A 14,935-nucleotide genomic window follows, 5' to 3' on the forward strand; every position below is an offset into this window, starting at 1 on the left:
AAAATTTGCAGCAACCTGTATGTTTTGCAGTAGAGTAATGACCTCATCCTGGGGCAGATTGTCTAATCCATTAATAATATTATCGGACCACTTGACCACTGCCCTGGAAAATCCACCCACAAACTATTGTGGGGCACTGTGCTACACCCGCTGCCATATAAATTGCCTTGACAGTGGTCAACCGACTCTTTTAGGGATAAAGCCCCTGGCACCGGCAGTACCAATTTCTTAGACAGTCTGGACACAGACGTATCCACTGACGGGGGGTTTTCCCATACCTTCTTCAGCTGGGAGGGGAAAGGTCGCTAAAAACCTCTGAGGAATTTTACATTTCTTATCAGGGTTTAACCATACTTCCCTAGCCAGGGAGTTTAACTCTTTAGACACAGGAAAAGTTGCTGAGGTCTTTGATCTTACATTAAAAGCACAACGCCTCATCTGGTTCTGACTCCTGATCCGGAGTGTGAAGAACCTCTCTTACCGCAAAAATGAGGGCCTCCACCCTTGGAGAAAAAGAGAGCTGTCCTCATCCATATCATCATCCACATCGGGCGGATCAGAATCAGACTGGAGCACCTGTGGCAGTGAGCGTTTATGTGAAACCAACAGAGTGGGCTGAAAAGCCTTTCTGGTATCTGCTGCTTTTGCCATAGAATCAATAGACTGTTTTAACACCTGTCTCTCCTTTATAGCTGCAGCTAAATCTGAATTAACATTCTGAATCATGCTTTAAAGGTATCAAGCCAGTCAGGTACCTGTGAACTGTGTCCCTGAGGAGATAAGGAACATTGCTCACACATGAGGGACCCCGCTGATGAAGGGGCAGAGTTACAAGCAGCACACATAACCATGTCAACAGACATCTTGACACAACTGTAATACAGCGCAGCTCACTGGAAAACACCCCCACACAGACCCTAGAGAGCCCCTGGAGTGACACTGAGGAACGGAGACCAGCACACAGAACACAGCGTGTGAAATAATGTGTATAACCTGATAAAAGTGCAGCGGCCCTACCGCTGTAGTGCTCCCCACTAGCTATGATCCCCTGGTTCCGGTACACAGTCTGTAACAGCGTGGGTCTGTGGAGGAGCAGCGTGCATGCAGCCTTACTGATCTGCAGCAGCAGGAAATGGCGCCATCCCGCCTCTGGTCCAGCTCCGGGAAGCCCCGCCCCTTGCAATGGCGTGCGGTCCCTCACATTATTATACTGACCATGTGTAAATTTCATATAGATAACAGCACAGACAAGCCCTAAGGGGCAGTGAGCACTGCGGGGCATGAGCCCTGAGCCAGTTTTGTCCGCGGCGGGCACCGCAGCTCATGGCCCGTGACCGCCACACGAAATGCTGCCAAACTGCAACGGGGACCCACTAACCAGGACCCCGGTGTAACACTCACAGCACCTCGATCTTCGGCATCTGTTAGAGGGTGGCGGCTTGCTGCTGGCGTGGGCACACATACTAACGATGTGTGATCAGCACCTCAGGAGCTCAGTGTCCCGTCAGCTGGGATTACGAACCATTAACCCTCAGGAGGTTGGTTCGGTTTCCCCTCTAAGTCCCACGAAGCAGGTAGCCTGGTTGCCAACCAGAACTACCTGAAAACAATATACTAAAACAAAAATTAAAGCAAACTCTCTGGAGCTTCAGAGAAATGCACCCGATTCCTTGGGCACATTTTTCTAAACTGAGTCTGGTAGGAGGGACATAGAGGGGAGGAGCCAGCACACACATAAACACACTAAAGGTTTTAAAGTTCCAGGATCCAGTGGACCCGATCTATAACCCTATGAAAGTACAGTTTCCCAGTATCCACTAGGATGTTAGAGAAATAGCAGGTCATGGCAGGAAACTCTGCAGACACTGGTCATGAACTGGGAGGAGGTACGACCAGGGGAGCGTCTGACTCCCCACTGCTGACATCAACCTCAGGGATAACGGCCTCTACTATTCCCCAGAACCTATGATCTCTGAGGTCTAGCGCTGGTGCACCTGATGTGGCAGCAGCATCAGCGACTGTCCGGTAGTCTCCACCCGAGACAATAAGGTTGCGTTATACGCATCTTAAACCGCTGATCGGTAACAGACGCCTTACCTTCTCCCGTTCTCCGGCCGCAGCCTAGGATAATCAGTACATCCAGTCTGAAGCCCGCCGAAACAGCAGTGTACTTGGAGGTAACAGTTGTCGCAACCCGGCAGAGAGTTCTTGGAGCATCTTTATTAAGACGCATAGAGAGATCACTCATAAAAAGAAAAAATACTATAAAATAACAAAAGCTTGTGGCTGCAGAAATTTTTTTTGTAGCCCAACTGTTCTAGTGGTCCGGCTCCTGCCACACCAAACTAAAACTGATTTGCCTGAGCCGGGAGGCAGGGATATAGGGGGCTGGCCCATTGCATCTTGGGAGTATGAAAAGCGTAACTGTTTGGTTCCCGTTTCACTGTCACTACTATATATATACGTTATGGTAAGAACTTACCTATGATAATGGTATTTCTCCAAAGTCCACAGGTTCCACAGGATAACAATGGGATATGATGGAGCGATAGCGGATTGGCACCAATCGATCACAAGCTTTCAGTCCTCCCAGGATACAACGGGCTTGTCCATATATCCCACCCACTAGCTGAGGCAAATCAGTTTATTCCAAAGCATTTAGGCAGGAGCATTATGTAGAACCCTATTCAGGCGAGAAGACCACACACGCACACCCTTCCCTACAAGAGGGAAGAGGTTTAGTGAGTGTAAAGATTCTCAAATCAGATGCGTCAGGGTGGGATCCCTGTGGAACCTGTGGACTTAGGAGAAATACAGTTATCAACGGTAAGTTCTTACCATAACATATATTTCTCCGGCAGGGTCCACAGATTATCCACAGGATGACAATGGGACTTCCCAAAGCAACCCTAGTGGTGGGGACACTTCTGATTGAACAGAAGAATCCTATGCCCGAATTAAGCATCATGAGAGGCAAAGTATCCCAGCATAATGTCTATTGATTGTGTTAACGGACGCCATGCGGCTGCCTTCCAATCTGTTCTACTGAAGCACCCTGTTGTGCTGCCCATGAAGGACCTACCTCATGAGTAGTGTGAACAGAGACATTAGCCGGAACAGGGAGATCTGCTTGAGATTATGCTTGCGAAGTCCTTATTCGAAACTATCTAGCCAGTGTATATTTAGTAACCAGCCATCTATTCTTATGGAATTCATAAAGAATGAAGAGAGAATCTGTCTTTCTGATGGCACCGGTATGATTCACGTAGATCCTAAATGTTTAGACTACGTTCAGCGACGTATCTCCCGCAGAGAAGTCCTGCTACCTGATAAGGATGGGACTACCATATCTTCATTAAGGTGGAATACAACTCCACGTTAGGAAGATTCCCAAGACCTAGGTCTGGGAACTATTTTACCTGGATAAAAAAAATCCAGAACTAGGAAACGACATGACAGCGTTCGTACATCTGATGCTATAATCAGTAAAAAGAGTACCTTTGTTGTCAACCATTTAAGATTCACATATTAAGTGGTCCCAATGGGCAACTTGAAAGGACCTACATGACTAGACTTTAGTCTTCTGTAGGTGAAAAAAGCGATTAAATACGCAGCATTCCCTGAAAAAAGTGCGCACAACCTGTAATTTTGGCAATTTACTTTGGAACCATACAGTTAATGCCAACACTTGCATTTTCAAGAAAGCCATCCTCAACCCCTATTCCTTCCTGTATGAAGGATTGGCAGAACTCTGGACACTCCAAAAACTTTCGGGTGCAAGCCTCTTTCAGTGTTACCAATGAATAAACCATATTTGGTAAATATGAGCTGAGAAGGTCTTTCCTTGTTCTGAGCATAATTTGAATTATTTGGGAGAATCCTCTGGAGTTCAGGATACAGATCCAAGAACCACGCCGTCCAAGACAGGTGATGCAGATGTCTGTAACAACCAGGACCCTGTATGAGTGGATGTGGGCGTTGAGAAGCAGAAGTGGAGCACCATTCCCTGCAAATCTTAGTACCAACGCCTTCTGTATCAAGCCGGAACCATTAGATCATGGCACTTACCTTATTTCATTTTCCTCACCATCCTGACTTAGCAGAATTGATTGGAGGACACACATAAGTGAAATAAATTCCCATAGCGCCCACAAAGATCAGTCCCTGATCCTGTGTGACCCGTATTACTGTACCAGAGTCTGAACCGACCGTTAAGCCCATTCGTCTACTGAAATGGTATGTCGAGATGAGAAACGCTTCTCTATCTAAGACTCCTAGTCACTTGCTACGGAAAACCTGAAAGATGGAGTTCTGGCCACTTTTGTACGTGACCTACCTCCTTCCTTTTTATCTGCGCTTTCCTCTTGAAAAGTTGAAATACGCTACTGTCGTAGCCTCGTCTGGCCAGACGTGGACTGGTTTTCCCTTAGGAATGTCCTTTACCCGAACAATACCATGTATAGGCCTGAAGTGTAAACAGACTTATTAACAGGCAATTTACTTCTGTGGTCTATTGTCCCTAGAATATTCTTCTGGACAGTGACCCCTGAAGACTTGCATATATTGTCAGGATACTCCAAACCGATATCCAAAATGATATCCCCTGTCTAGATGAGCTGTCTGTAGCCACTAGGCCAATGACCATCCTTAACTCTTCTGACAGTAGCTTGTTCACAGATACCACACCTGACACTTACAGGTGTTTTTTTTACCCAAAGACCAACCATACAAACATTTGTGTAGCTTCCAAGGACATCTGAGATTGGGCATCTCCAGTGTGACTCGGCTGCCGATAAAAGAGATACTGTAGAAGCCCTGAGTGCAATTGCGCACACTTCAGCATGCCGATTTGTTAACACCGTTAACCGCTCATTTGCACTATTACGTGAAAAGATATAATCACCTGTGTAACAAGTCAAAAGTCTTATCATACCTTGGATACTTACTTCAAAGTAAATACTTCCTGCAGACTTGAGTCAGACAAAATCCATTATGAGTAATCCGTTGTTACGAAACCAGACATGACTTTGCCCATTAAAAAACCCACTGTGCCACTGTTGACAAGTTATTGTCTGTCAGAAATAGCACAAAATCCTGACAGGATAAGAAGTGGTCAAGAATGGCAATTGTCTTATCTCCTATCTATGGGGATAAAACTGTCCGGTAAATACTCTGGGATTGTGGCTCACCCAAAGGGTGAGGCCTAAACTGACATGTTGCTTAAAGAGAAAAACCTTGAAATAACACAGATGGACAATGCCATAGAAATTTCTGCTAGGCTTGTCACAAGATTAGACACACACGGTGCACATTTCAGTATGTGTACAAAAAAAGAATGTATCAAGAGTACCGTGTTGGTAGTGAGAAATACATATAGCACCTGGTATTCCCAGGTGATTTCCCATCCAAGTACTAACCAGGCCCAACACTGTTTAGCTCCTGAGATATACAGTCTGCATGCCATAACCTACAGAAACTGATAATTATCCAGAGATACTAGGTATTCTCCTGGATCCCCAAACTATGGGACGTAATGTTTCCATATAAACGCGGTACCCAAACTTATCTGTTTTGATTTTATGAGAATGGAGTCCCCATCCTTCTATATCAACCAGATTAGACAAACCCCTCTATTTGGATTACCGAAAAGCATTATCTCCTGTGATGAGATAGTCGCTGTACTGACTTCCACTTCTATGGGACCTGAATCCCCTGCCCAGGAGGCCAGTACCCCCATTAAGCCCCTGGGGCTCAGTCTGTGGTAAAACAATTTCAACTGCTTTCCTACAAAACCCCTGCCGTCGCCTCTACCCGAGACGAGCTGGAGCAAGGGAACCTTCGAGAGGACTACTTCATGAAAAGATAAGTAAGGATACCCCTTTTCTGCACTCCCGCACCTGCCTGGGTCAATATTTGCACAGCCCCACTCGGTATCAAACCCGGGATGCACACATTGCAGGCAGACACTGTATTCATATTATAGTCACCATGAAGAAGTCAGCCCACTACTCTGGGTATCCCCCAGAAAAGAGGCCCACACCATCTCCTGATCGTGAATGTGATTCGACAGCTGGCCCTCTGGTTGCTGTCACCATCTTAAGTTTTCCGTTTTATGCCCGTGAAGGCCAGAATTAGACTCCTAAATAAGGATTAAATGAGGGGAAAAGGTAAGACTTCCTGAAGTCTGCTACTCCAAAATCAAGTTCCCAGAACCCTTTCCCGACTCTGAATCACCTTTCTTATAAAGAAAATAGCTCTGCCACCCGCTTTAATTAAGGGTGATACCGCAGCAGCATTACAAACATCTATAGCTGCCTCAAGCTACAAATGGAGCCACGTCTATCCTGGCCTGCCCTGGGATTTATTGCCCTGGGACAATCAAACCCTGTCTCTTCTCTGCATTGTCACAGAGACCGCAGATATGCTAATAAATATTAGCCCCTTACAGAAACCAAGATAACGTGACTCATATATGGAATCTTGTTCCTAACCAGGAACTGAACGTTTCCAGTACCCTAGCCCAAACAGCTATTTGCTTTCATGCCATCTGAAAATCCGGGCTGGCCTTAATCTGATGTAGAGGCCATTGTAACAAATATGCATATTTAAAAGACATTTTTAAAGACAGTACCCAGCTGGAAAAGGAAAAAAAAAACAGATATCCCATTTAGTGAGATTTCTATTTTATTTGGGTGTCACCCAACTCTCTCCCCTTTAAACCGCTGGTGCCCCCGTCAGGAGGTCCTACCTTATTCTGGGATTTTCCTAAAATAAAAGCCTTATACAACCTAGGCTCTGTTGCCTCCAAGGACAGCTAGCCCCCACTGCTCCATAATAACAGTTTACTTACTGAGTAAATATCTTTTACCTTGTATGCTGAAGTATAGAGCTTTCATCGTGTGATGAATTATCTGTGTAGCCTGTGAAGTGGATGCTTTATTTGTGTTTGGTTTCTCAGCTTGCTTTACTCTGAAAAGCTGTAGGGGACATACCGTATGAAGAGAGCTGCATTTGTAAAAAAAAAAATTCAAGTTAAACCTAGACAATTTGCTTAGGTCAGAGAGGATAATACAGTTCATGCAAACAACATATGTATATGAGTATTGGTTACTGTAAATACAACCTCTTAACTTGCCGCTCTAAGACATGCTAACATCTAGCACCTTCACAGTGTTATACACTATTTATGACTGTAATCACAATACCTCTGAAAGTGATATCAAACTGACCCTCCAGAGACAGTACCCACATCAGTACTGAGGTCAAAAAAGAACCACTGACAATATTATAACAAAGTCAGTAATCAAAACTAGCAGTCAGTCATAAATGTAATCTATAAATTAGACATATGAGCATATCATCAACTACAACACATTTGAAAGTATGTAGGGGTACATATTACTGAATTCTGTTCCATACAGACGATAATGTATTCATATGTAACACAAAAGTGAAGAAAACCACAGTATGTAGACAGACTCATATGCAACAGGCACTAAGCTTAACTATTCATACTGACAAGTAGATAGAATTGTAGTGCTGTATCGCCCGCACTCAGTAGAGTGGGATACAGGGAGACTCACCTCACTTCCAGGCTCGATCAATACGTTAACAAACGCTGAGTGGAACCAGACGCTACCAGTGTACACCGATGCTCTGGGATTACAGCGAACACAGACGCATTGTGCACACAGACGCTCCGGGACTATACAGATACAGTAACCGGGTCTCCACACGGTAGCGTTTTAGTGAACACAGAAGCAGCGGCCTAAGCTGCGACCGAGACCCCTCATGGTAGCGTCTGAGACACGCAGAAACTGGTCATGAACGGGAGGGGGGACGACCAAGAGAGCGTCTGACTCCCCACTGCTGACATCAACCCTAGGGATCGCAGCCTCATCCTAATCCTGGTGCCTATGATCCCTTAGGCCTAGCTCTGGAACACCCGTGGTGGTGGCGCATCAGCCACTGTTTGGTAGTTTCCCCCAATACAGTGCGGCTGTGTCCGTATTAACCTAGTAAGCGGCACCGATGCCTTACCTTCTCCCCGTGCTCCAGCCACAGCCTGGTAACGTCTGCTGGACCTGCTAGAATATCCGACACAGACGCTTGCCGAGACAGCACTGTACACGTGGGTAAGCGTTGTTGCGACACGGCGGAGAGTTGTTGTAGCGAGTCTTTCTAATATGGGTATAAGACGCTGTTAAGAAAGATCGCTGAAAACATAGTAAGACTATAAAAATAAAATAATAAAGCTTAGGGCTGCCTAGAACAGCAGCCCTGTGACCATGGTCCGACTCCAGCAGCACCAAATAAAAAAAAACAAGAATTTACTCACCGGTAATTCTATTTCTCGTAGTCCGTAGTAGATGCTGGGTACTCCGTAAGGACCATGGGAATAGACGGGCTCCGCAGGAGACAGGGCACTCTTAAAAGAAAGATTAGGTACTATATCTGGTGTGCACTGGCTCCTCCCTCTATGCCCCTCCTCCAGACCTCAGTTAGGGAAACTGTGCCCGGAAGAGCTGACATTACTAGGAAAGGATTTAGAATCCAGGGTAAGACTCATACCAGCCACACCAATCACACCGTACAACTCGTGATAACTATTCCCAGTTAACAGTATGAACAACAACTGAGCCTCATTCAACAGATGGCTCATACCAATAACCCTTTAGTTAAGCAATAACTATATACATGTATTGCAGAGAGTCCGCACTTGGGACGGGCTCCCAGCATCCACTACGGACTACGAGAAATAGAATTACCGGTGAGTAAATTCTTATTTTCTCTGACGTCCTAGTGGATGCTGGGTACTCCGTAAGGACCATGGGGATTATACCAAAGCTCCCAAAAGGGCGGGAGAGTGCGGATGACTCTGCAGCACCAAATGAGCAAACTCAAGGTCCTCCTCAGCCAGGGTATCAAACTTGTAGAATTTTGCAAAAGTGTTTGAACCCGACCAAGTAGCAGCTCGGCAAAGTTGTAAAGCCGAGACCCCTCGGGCAGCCGCCCAAGAAGAGCCCACCTTCCTCGTGGAATGGGCTTTTACTGATTTAGGATGTGGCAGTCCAGTCGCAGAATGTGCAAGTTGAATCGTGCTACAGATCCAGCGAGCAATAGTCTGCTTTGAAGCAGGAGCACCCAGCTTGTTGGGTGCATGCAGGATAAATAGCGAGTCAGTTTTTCTGACTCTAGCCGTCCTGGAAACATAGATTTTCAGGGCCCGGACTACGTCCAGCAACTTGGAATCCTCCAAGTCCCGAGTAGCCGCAGGCACCACAATAGGTTGGTTAAAATGAAACGCTGATACCACCTTTGGGAGAAATTGGGGACGAGTCCTCAATTCTGCCCTGTCCATATGGAAAATCAGATATGGGCTTTTACATGACAAAGCCGCCAATTCTGACACACGCCTAGATGAGGCCAAGGCCAACAGCATGACTACCTTCCACGTGAGATACTTCAACTCCACGGTCTGAAGTGGCTCAAACCAATGTGATTTCAGGAAATCTAACACCACGTTGAGATCCCAAGGTGCCACTGGAGGCACAAAGGGGGGCTGAATATGCAGTACTCCCTTTACAAACGTCTGAACTTCAGGCAGTGAAGCCAGTTCTTTTTGAAAGAAAATAGACAGGGCCGAAATCTGGACTTTAATGGATCCCAATTTTAGGCCCATAGTCACTCCTGACTGTAGGAAATGCAGAAAACGACCCAGCTGGAATTCCTCTGTAGGGGCATTCCTGACCTCACACCAAGCAACATATTTTCGCCATATACGGTGATAATGCTTAGCTGTCACATCCTTCCTAGCTCTTATCAGCGTAGGAATTACTTTATCCGGGATACCCTTTTCCGCTAGGATCCGGCGTTCAACCGCCATGCCGTCAAACGCAGCCGCGGTAAGTCTTGAAACAGACAGGGCCCCTGTAGCAACAGGTCCTGTCTGAGAGGCAGAGGCCATGGGTCCTCTGTGATCATCTCTTGTAGCTCTGGGTACCAAGTCCTTCTTGGCCAATCCGGAACGATGAGAATTGTTCTCACTCCTCTTTTTCTTACTATTCTCAGCACCTTGGGTATGAGAGGAAGAGGAGGAAACACAAAGACCGACTGGAACACCCACGGTGTTACCAGGGCATCCACAGCTATCGCCTGAGGGTCCCTCGACCTGGCGCAATATCTTTTTAGCTTTTTGTTTAGGCGAGACGCCATCATGTCCACCTGTGGCCGTTCCCACCGATGTGCAATCTGCTCGAAGACTTCTTGATGAAGTCCCCACTCTCCCGGGTGGAGGTCGTGCCTGCTGAGGAAGTCTGCTTCCCAGTTGTCCACTCCCGGAATGAACACTGCTGACAGTGCTTGCACGTGATTCTCCGCCCAACGCAGAATCCTTGTGGTTTCCGCCATTGCCACCCTGCTTCTTGTGCCGCCCTGGCGGTTTACATGGGCGACCGCCGTAATGTTGTCTGACTGAATCAGCACTGGCTGACCTCGAAGCAGGGGCTCCGCTTGACTCAGGGCGTTGTATATGGCCCTTAATTCCAGTATGTTTATGTGAAGACAAGTCTCCTGACTTGACCGCAGCCCTTGGAAGTTTCTTCCCTGAGTGACTGCCCCCCCATCCGCGGAGGCTTGCATCCGTGGTCACCAGGACCCAGTCCTGTATGCCGAATCTGCGGCCCTCGAGAAGATGAGCACTCTGCAGCCACCACAGAAGAGACACCCTGGCCCTCGGGGACAGGGTGATCATCCGATGCATCTGAAGATGCGATCCGGACCACTTGTCCAACAGATCCCACTGAAAGATCCTGGCATGGAACCTGCCAAAAGAAATGGCTTCGTATGACGCCACCATCTTTCCCAAGATCCGCGTGCAGTGATGCACGACACCTGCTTTGGTTTCAGGAAGTCCCTGACCAGCGTCACCAACTCCTGAGCCTTCTCCTCCGGGAGAAACACCTTCTTCTGTTCTGTGTCCAGAATCATACCCAGGAAGGGCAGACGTGTCGTAGGAATCAGCTGCGACTTTGGAATATTCAGAATCCAGCCGTGCTGTTGCAACACCTCCCGAGAGTGTGCTACGCTGATCAGCAACTGCTCTCTGGAATTTGCCTTTATGAGGAGATCGTCCAAGTATGGGATAATTGTGACTCCTTGCTTTCGCAGAAGCACCATCATTTCCGCCATTACCTTGGTAAATACTCTCGGAGCCGTGGACAGACCAAACGGCAACGTCTGGAATTGGTAATGACAGTCCTGTACCACAAACCTGAGGTACTCCTGGTGAGGCGGATAAATGGGGACATGCAAGTACGCATCCTTGATGTCCAGAGATACCATAAAATCCCCCTCTTCCAGGCTTGCAATGACCGCTCTGAGCGATTCCATTTTGAACTTGAACGTTTTCATATAAATGTTCAAGGATTTTAAATTCAGAATGGGTCTTACCGAACCGTCAGGTTTCGGTACCACAAACAGTGTGGAATAGTAACCCTTTCCCTGCTGAAGGGGGGGTACCATTATTATCACTTGCTGGAGATACAGCTTGTGAATTGCCGCCAGGACTACCTCCCTCTCCGTGGGAGAAGCTGGCAAGGCAGATTTTAGGTAACGGTGAGGGGGGGGGTCACTTCGAACTCCAGCTTGTATCCCTGAGATACAATCTGTATAGCCCAAGGATCCACCTGTGAGCGAACCCACTGATTGCTGAAGTTTCGGAGACGCGCCCCCACCGCTCCTGGCTCCGCCTGTGGAGCCCCAGCGTCATGCGGTGGACTTAGTGGAAGCCGGGGAGGACTTTTGTTCCTGGGAACTGGCTGCATGATGCAGCTTCTTATCCTCTACCCCTGCCTCTGGCAAGAAAGGATGCACCTCTGACCTTCTTGCTTTTTTGAGAACGAAAGGACTGCATTTGGTAATACGGTGCTTTCTTAGGTTGTGAGGAAACCTGTGGTAAGAAAGTCGACTTTCCAGCTGTCGCTGTGGATACGAGGTCCGAGAGACCGTCCCCAAACAATTCCTCACCCTTTTAAGGCAAAACCTCCATGTGTTTTTTTTAGAGTCGGCATCCCCTGTCCATTGCCGAGTCCATAAGACCCTCCTGGCAGAAATGGACATTGCATTTATTCTAGAGCTGTTACACACACCAGTGCTAACAGGAGTATACCGGTGTATGAACAGAGAGGGAAGCGAAGCAAACGAACTCACAGACAGTATAACATAACATACACAGGAGGTGATGGAATAACTAATAAACACAAAGTGAACGGAGAAGCCCAAAGGCTCAGGAATTGGGTGTCTCCCTAGTGTCAGGAATGCTCAGATGGAATAGAGCGGACAATGAAGCGAGGTGTAGTGATTTAACATGTGGAGCACCTGAAATAATGTTGCTAAGAGCAACAGCAAAAACCCCAAAGGGTTACCAACGGGTGTGGGAATAAACTCCTTGGTCAGAGATAGAAATATAGACACAAGGAGAGTATCCACAATCTTAACCCCCACTTGCAGGGCACAGGTTCAGCTTACTGCCACTAAACTGACACCTTGACGCCCTGCACAGTGAGGGAGGATTAAGCAAGCAGGTCTGAGAGTACAGCCGCAAACCTGCTGGGTTCACAGAATAGCAAAAGAACCCCAGCAGGTCAAACAACTGACTCCAGACTTACTGCTAGGTCCGGATTGGCAGAATGAAGTACCGAATCCCAAGGCCTATTCGCAGTAAGCAACAAGTAAATACAAAGTCACACAGTACTAGCTAACTCTCTGGAACTGACTAACAAACAAAGATTCAGCAGCATTTGCCTAGCCTGAGAGGATGGTTTATATAGCAGGTGCTGTCCACGCCCCACTCAGACCTCACAGACTGTGAGCACAAAACCAGCGCCGGATTCCCTGCCGTGCACAGAGCCTGTAACCACTACACAGTAAACACCCAGACCGGAGTATCAGCTGCGCTCAGGTTACTTCGCTAACACTTGCCTCCCGGTTGCCATGGCGACGTGGCAGCACAGAGCAGGAGATCCTAACAAGAGCCCAGCAGGCAAATGTCCCTCTGGGCATCCCGCATATATAAGACGTCTTTAATATGGCCAAGGGTTAGCAATACGGTATCCCTGTCCAGGGTATCTAACCCCTCCGACAGAGTATCTGTCCATGCTGCTACAGCACTGCACATCCAGGCTGAAGCAATAGCCGGTCTCAGTAGAGTACCAGAGTGTGTATACACTGACTTCAAGATACCCTCCTGCTTCCTATCCGCAGGCTCCTTTAGGGCGGCCGTATCCTGAGACGGCAGGGCTACCCTCTTAGATAAGCGCGTCAGCGCCTTGTCCACCCTAGGGGAGGATTCCCAACGTAACCTATCCGTTGGCGGGAAAGGGTACGCCATTAGTAATCTTTTGGGAATTACCACTTTCTTATCAGGGGAAGACCACGCTTCTTCACATAACTCATTTAATTCAAGAGACGGGGGAAAAGTCACTTCCTGCTTTTTCTCCCCGAACATATGTACCCTCTTGTCAGGGACAGGGTCATCCTCTGAAATGTGTAAAACAATTTTCATTGCAATAATCATGTATCGGATGGCCTTGGTCATTTTAGGCTGTAATTGTGCCTCATCCTCGTCGACACTGGAGTCAGATTCCGTGTCGGCATCCGTGTCAACCAACTGAGATAGTGGGCGTTTTTGAGACCCTGACGGCCTCTGAGGCGCCTGGGCAGGCCCGGGTTGAGGGCCCGGCTGTAGCGTCATCAAACCTTTTATGTAAAGAGTTTACATTGTCATTTAAGACCTTCCACATATCCATCCAATCAGGTGTCGGCCCCGACACCACATTTATCTGCACTTGCTCCGCCTCCACGTAACCCTCCTCATCAAACATGTCGACACAGCCGTACCGACACACAGCACACACACAGGGAATGCTCAGACTGAGGACAGGACCCCACAAAGGTCTTTGGGGAGACAGAGAAAGAGTATGCCAGCACACACCACAGCGCTATATAGCTCAGGGATACACTGATTACCCAATAGCTGCTGAAATATAACTTTTGCGCCTAAATTTATGTGCCCCCCCTCTCTTTTTACCCTTCTGCTACCAGGATACTGCAGGGGAGAGCCTGGGGAGCGTGCTTCCAGCGGAGCTGTGAAGAAAAATGGCGCTGGTGTGCTGAGGAAGAAGGCCCCGCCCCCTCAGCGGCGGGCTTCTGTCCCGCTTTCAGTGATAGAAAATGGCGGGGGATTTACATATATACAGTTCCTGACTGTATATATGTAGGTTTAATGCCACAAGGTACTCAAATTGCTGCCCAGGGCGCCCCCACCCAGTGCCCTGCACCCTACAGTGACCGGAGTGTGTGGTGTGCTGTGGGAGGAATGGCGCACAGCTGCGGTGCTGTGCGCTACCTTAATGAAGACAGGAGTCTTCAGCCGCCGATTTCACTGTCTTTCCAGCTTCTGTTCTTCTGGCTCTGCGAAGGGGACGGCGGCGCGGCTCCGGGAACGGACGATCGAGGACAGCTGCCTGTGTTCGAACCCTCTGGAGCTAATGGTGTCCAGTAGCCTAAGAAGCGCAACCTAGCTGTGAACAGGTACGTTTGCTTCTCTCCCCTCGGTCCCACGTAGCAGTGAGTCTGTTGCCAGCAGAAGCTCACTGAAAGTAAAAAACCTAACAAATACTTTCTTTAACTAGCAGGCTCAGGAGAGCCCACTAGGAGCACCCAGCTCTGGCCGGGCACAGATTTTAACTGAGGTCTGGAGGAGGGGCATAGAGGGAGGAGCCAGTGCACACCAGATAGTACCTAATCTTTTCTTTAGAGTGCCCAGTCTCCTGCGGAGCCCGTCTATTCCCCATGGTCCTTACGGAGTCCCCAGCATCCACTAGTACGTCAGAGAAACTGATTTCCTCAGCTAGTGGGCGGGATATATGGACGA

General features: G+C 47.9%; 1 protein-coding gene across 2 annotated transcripts in view; it reads right to left on the reverse strand.

The window, feature by feature from the left end:
- LOC135054655 (zinc finger protein 271-like) overlaps positions 1-14,935 on the reverse strand; it is a 65,237-nt gene that overhangs the window by 47,376 nt on the left and 2,926 nt on the right. The window contains exon 1 of one of the 2 annotated variants that reach the window (XM_063957896.1): positions 6,869-6,939. The exons of the other annotated variant lie outside the window; for it this stretch is intronic. The gene's annotated coding sequence lies outside the window, so the exon portion shown is untranslated. Of the gene's footprint in view, positions 1-6,868; positions 6,940-14,935 lie in introns of those variants that run through there. 2 annotated transcript variants of the gene reach the window in all.

The sequence above is a fragment of the Pseudophryne corroboree genome, chromosome 3 (assembly GCF_028390025.1).
Source record: "Pseudophryne corroboree isolate aPseCor3 chromosome 3, aPseCor3.hap2, whole genome shotgun sequence".
Taxonomy (NCBI): Eukaryota; Metazoa; Chordata; class Amphibia; order Anura; family Myobatrachidae; genus Pseudophryne; species Pseudophryne corroboree.